Raw genomic sequence first — 6,337 nt, forward strand, 5'->3', positions numbered from 1 at the left:
AGCAAAATAACCAGTAAATGGCTCAAACTGGGTGCTTGCAATGTACATATTCTAAAGTTGGTCAATACTGCAATTTCCCTATGGTGATGAAGATGAGACCTCCGACACTAAAGGCTGTAAACTGGACAGGTCCATCAATGTGTCGGAGTCGTTACACTACTCTCTCTCTCACACACACACACACACACACACACACACACACACACACACACACACACACACACACACACACACACACACACACACACTTATTTTCTCTCGCTGTCTGTTTTTTTTCTGTCGATCCTTCTGTCTCTCCCACATTCTTTCTCTCTCTCACACACACACACACACACACACACAGAGTGTCTCCTGTATGTGATTCCATCATGTACAGTCACAGTAACTCCCTTTGTCCGGCTGGGCCTGCGGGCTTCTTGACCCCTGGGAGCAGAGTGGTGGTAATGAGAAGAAGAGGAGAGGAGGAGAGGAGGAGAGGAGGAGAGGAGGAAAAGAGATGAGGAGAGGAAGAGAGGAGGAGAGGAGGAGAAGAGATGAGAGGGGGAGAGGAAGAGAGGAGAGGAAGAGAGGAGGAGAGGAGAAGAGAGGGGGAGAGGAAGAGAGGGGAGGAAGAGAGGAGGAAAGGAAGAGAGGAGGAGAAGAGACCCCTGGGTACAGAGTGGTGGTGATGAGAAGAAGAGGAGAGGAGGAGAGGAAGAGAGGAGGAGAAGAGAGGAGAAGAGAGGAGGAGAGGAGAAGAGGACGAGAGGGTGCTCTCACTTCCGCACAAGCCTGCCTATTCATGCACTGCACCCTGAGGAGTAGCCTGCGTGGAACAAACCCTTATTGAGCTACACCCTGGACTAGCCACTGCACGATGTTCTGCCCCCACACACACACACACACACACACACACACACGCCCCACACACACACACACACACACACACACACACACCCCCCACACACACACACACACACCACCCCCCTTCTCTCCCACATTCTCTCTATTACTCTCACATCCCATGGCTCTTCCTCCTCCCCCCTTCCCCTCTCCGCTCTTCTTTTCAGACGAACCCACTGACCCCTCTCTCCTCTGCTCTTTCAGTCTTTCTGCACGTCTTGCTTCAGCAGCGTTCGCAAACTCTCACCTATACCCTTCCTCTCACCTCCTCTTCCTCTCATCTCCTCTTCCTCATCACCTCTCCTCCTTTCTTCTTCCTCTCTTCCTCCTCTCTTCTACTCATCCATCTGTCCATCCGTTTTTTTTTTTTTCACTTTTGTTGCGGCTGCCTTGTTGCTCCTCACACATTCTTTCAGTCTTTCCCCACTCTGTTTCTTCTTTGTATTTTACATACTCACACTCTTTTTGCATACTCACACACACACACACAAACAAGCGCACACACACACACACACACACACATTCAATCGTGCGCACCCACACACATGGGACCACACACACACACACACACACACACACACACACACACACACACACACACACACACACACACACACTGTATGAACCCTGTCTGTCTTTCAATGTTGAGGCATCCCTTTCAAGAGTCTCTAATCTTGCTGTCTTTACCATAAGAGCAGACAGCACCTCTCTCTCTGTCTTTCTCTCTCTCACACTCTCTCTGTCTCTCTCTCACACTCTCTCTGTCTCTCTCTCTCTCACACTCTCTCTCTGTCTCTCTCTCTCACACTCTCTGTCTGTCTCTCTCTCTCACACTCTGTCTTTCTCTCTCTCACACTCTCTCTGTCTCTCTCTCTCTCTCTCTCTCACACTCTCTCTGTCTCTCTCTCACACTCTCTCTGTCTCTCTCTCTCACACTCTCTCTCTCTCTCTCTCATGCATGTTCTCATTTCATGTTTTCCCTTCTTCCCAGCTCTCTCTGTATCTGCTGCAGAAGTGTATGATTGAGTGTTCAGTCAAGGGTTCACAATGATCAGTCATAACCCACTTCACACACAGCTGACTCCATTAGGCATCGTGAGATGTGTGTGTGTGTGTGTGTGTGTGTGTGTGTGTGTGTGTGTGTGTGTGTGTGTATGTGTGGTTGTGTGGTTGTGTGTGATTGTGTGTGTGTGCAGTCAGGACACCATGATCACCTAATTGGAAACCTCGAGGACAGACTGATGCCACTCACTCTTGCACCCTTCACCCACCAGTCAGAGAGGGCACCCGCCACATCTGCCAGCCTGGCATGGGGGCAGTGGGGCAGAAGGGCAACCTCACACTGCCCTTCTCAGGGTGAGTAACGGCTGACCAGCCAGTCACCTGCCCTGCCCACAATCACCCCTTCGCCCGCTGCAGTCCAGTGCAGACTTGCCCCATGGCCTGATGGGAAAGTGTGCCAGGGTAACAGGGCCATGAGTCTGCTGGACAGCATATGGCTGCAAGAACAGGGCAGACTCCCGGCTGCCTCCTGTCCAGAGAGTACAGAGGGCCAAGAGATTAGAGCATGATATCTATGTGGGGGAAGGCAGAGAAAAAAGTGGGGGAGAGAGAGAAAGAGAGAGAGAGAGACAGAGAGAAAGGGAGGTAGAGAAAGAGAGAAAACCTTTTTACAGTAATATAGACTTCTTGTTCACATGCCAGCAGTTATTGATTTATGTTGCCTGCCTTGACCTCGATGAGGTCAATGAGAGCTTGTCATGACAGTATTTGAAAGATCGTTTAGGAGCAACACTGACATTTGAAGACGTTTCAGCCAATGAATGATGAATCGGCTGACTTAAAAAAAAAAAATGAAAAAACGCCAAAAATGACTCCGTGCCACATGCACCCGCCTGGGCCTTCATCAAACAATGAAGGGCAGTTTAGCCTGCCAGTAAATCAGATGCCTGCCAAAAGGACCTCCAAAATTAGACAGAAACCCACATCCCTCTCCACTTTGAATGAATGAGGCCTTCAGAAGGGAAAGGAGTGTGTGGGGGAGCAAAGGGTCAGTCTCTGAGGGTGACCCTAACCCCTACTGCCGCAGCACGAGTGAAGGAAAGGGACTACACTGGGGTCAGATGTAGCTTCTGCCCCCACTGGTCGCTCGTCAATGCGGTCATTATGTCCAGATGCCTCGCGTCTTGCCTCACTGTCCCTGGCAGTCGCCATGGGGACATTGCCCCAGGAGACAGGAGGTGGGAGAGGGAGAGGGAGGAGAAGTGTGTGTGTGTGTGTGTGTGTGTGTGTGTGTGTGTGTGTGTGTGTGTGTGCGTGTGTGATTGGCTCGCTGCCATCTGGACACATCCACACTTCCTACATTTGGCATTCCCCCTGTCTGAACTCGTTGGCTGACACGGACGATGGCTCAGGGGTCCAGTGCAGGGCATCTTATCACACATCTCGACCCCAGCAGGCCGCTACACTTAGAGCTACAAAGTATATTCCCTTAAAAGACTGCTGCTTATTCACAACCCCTCTAGTCTGCATAGGATGTCCCTGCCTGTGAGATTAACACAAACACCTAAAACATTGAATAGGCACAATGCATGTGGACAATCTAGGGATGCACGATATATCGGCGGCCGATATATTATTAGCCGATGAAAAATGAAAATATTATTATCGGTCCGATAACAGAATTCTGGCCGATAATTTGCGCCGATATTTTCCTATAAGTCCTAATTTAGGCCTACGTAAGGTCCGTCCTGCTACACTGAGCTACTTGAGCTTGGTTGGCTATACTTTTTCCTCAATATAATGTCAGCGGTGTCGGGGAAACAAATAAACAAACTCGTTAGTGGGACGAGTACATACACGAGTTCTAAGTTGTGTTTTAGTATTATATTTGCATTACTTTAGCTTGGGTTTTGTATTATTACCTAGAAATATGCTAACCATTCGTGCTTCAGTTCCAGACAGGTCATCATAATAAGTTATTAAAACCTTCGGGGCTAACGCCTTTAATTTCTGCTGCAGCAGGTTATGCGCAACAGAGTAGACGGACATAAGATACAGTCTGAGGAGTTGCAGCTTTATTCAGTTACCCACAGTTGAAACTAAACCTTCCCTAAGTTTCCCTCACAAACTCTGATTTGGTCGCTATACTGTAGCTTATTCCAAGATGAGCCGTTTATGAGCGTTTAATCCTAAATGAAAACGATTCAAACTCTCTAGCCACTCACTCGCAATTCAATGACGTCAGGTTCACTTAAAGGAGCCACACATACTGTAGGGCTAGGCTACTGTTATGTTGTTGACTGCCGTACTATTGAGGACTATTATGAGTTCTGTCCATCATTTGGTGGTTAAAATTACTGCAATAAAATTATGCTTATTAAATGCTTTCCCATTTTTTTTTCAAGAGTAATATTATCGGTTATCGTATCGGTATCAGCCACAACAAACCAATAAATATCGGTTATCGTTATCGGCCCTAAAATTCCATATCGGTGCATCTCTAGGACAATCTCAATGTGACTTCAATATGATGCAATATCAAGATACAGTGTTTTGGTCAGAGATACAATGCCACATTGAGTAGCCAGGGCTTTGTCCGGATGGCGAAGCTTATTTTGAACATGTCGGCAGGATGTGTGGCACGTTTTTTGGCTGGCATCTGCTGGACATGGCCTACTGAATAACCCCCCCCCCCCAAAAAAAAAAAAAACTCTCTGGCACATTCTCTGCACATTCATGAGCAAAACCCCAAAAGAGGGAGGGAAGGAGGAGGAGGATGAGAGACAGTGAGTGGAATAGAAATCCCTCCTCTAATTCTCTGTCTCTCTCTTTCATTTTTCCTTCATCGCTCCCCCTTTCCTACCCTCTAATGCAGACATGTTCGGGCAATGGCAATGAACTCAAGCAGTGATTCCTCCTCCACCCTCCTCTCTCTTTCATTTTTCAAAGTCAAAGTCAAAGTCAAAGTCTGCTTTATTGTCAATTTTTTCTCATGCCAAGACATACAAAGAGATCGAAATTACGTTTCCCACTATCCCTTGGAGACAAGACATATTTTACCAATTAGGTCCACAGACAAACATTACATTCAAATAAACTATATAAAAAGTAAAAATAAGAAGGCACATACAATGAAGAAAATAAGAGCAGCAAAATTTGAGTTGAAATTGTGCAATTGTGCATACAGTAGACAGTCAATATAATGGTGCAAAAGTCAGGCCAATAAATGGCTGAGGTAGTTCTGTTTGACCTAAGTATGCAAGTGGCATAGTGGTGCAAGTTATGTAAGAGCAGCAGAAGTGTGTTCAGAAGTGTTTTCAGGGCAACAGGACAACAACAACAAGTTGCAAAGTGTGCAAGTGTACAAGTGGAGTAGTGCAAGGCAGCCATTGTGGGTCCAAAGTCCAGGATGTTATGTAGCTGAGGGTGGAGGGGGGAGAGAGTTCAGCATCCTAACAGCCTGGTGTATGAAGCTGTTGGTGAGTCTGGTGGTGCTTGGGGCGCGAGGCTTCTGTACCTCTTCCCAGAGGGCAGTTGATCAAACAAATTGTGAGCGGGTGACTTGCATCACTCACAATTGTGGTCGCTAGCTATGGTGAGGTGGGAGGTGTAAATGTCCTTCAGGGAGGGGAGTGAAGCACCAATAATCCTTCCAGCTGTGTTCACTATGCTGCAGGGCTTTCCTGTTGTATTCAGTGCAGCTTCCGACCCCACACAGCGATACAGCTGGAGAGGATGCTCTCAATGGTGCCTCGGTAGAATGTGGTCATGATGGCTGGTGGAGCACTTGCTCGCATGAGTTTCCGCAGGAAGTACAGGCAGCGCTGAGCTTTCTTCGCCAGTGATGCAGTGTTGGTGGTCCAGGAGAGGTCTTCACTGATGTGCACCCACAGGAATTTGGTGCTGCTCACTCTCTCCACCACAGCACCGTCCGATGGTCAGTGGCAGGTGTTGGGTGTGACCTCTCCGGAAGTCAACAACAATCTCCTTGGTCTTGCTGACGTTCAGCAGGAGATTGTTGTCCCTGCACCACGTGGTCAGAAGGTCGACCTCCAACCTGTATTGAGTCTCGTCGCCCTTGGTGATGAGACCCACCAGAGTTGTGTCGTCAGCAAATTTCACTATGTGGTTGTTGCTGTAGGTTGCAGTGCAGTCATGCGTCAGCAGGGTGAAGAGCAGCGGACTGAGCACGCAGCCTTGAGGGGCCCCCGTGCTCAGTGTGATGCTTGAGATATTGTTGTCAACACATACTACTTGAGGCCTCTGACAGAGGAAGTCCAGTAGCCAGTTGCAGAGGTACAGTAGGTACTGAGTCCCAGTTTGTCAAGTTTGCAGATGAGTTGTTGTGGTATTATGGTGTTGAATGCAGAATTGAAGTCTATAAACAGCAATCTCACATATGAGTCTCTTTTTTCCAGGTGGGTGAGGGCTGGGTGGAGGGCAGAGCAGATTG

This window comes from Alosa alosa, chromosome 8 (genome assembly GCF_017589495.1).
Source record: "Alosa alosa isolate M-15738 ecotype Scorff River chromosome 8, AALO_Geno_1.1, whole genome shotgun sequence".
Taxonomy (NCBI): domain Eukaryota; kingdom Metazoa; phylum Chordata; class Actinopteri; order Clupeiformes; family Clupeidae; genus Alosa; species Alosa alosa.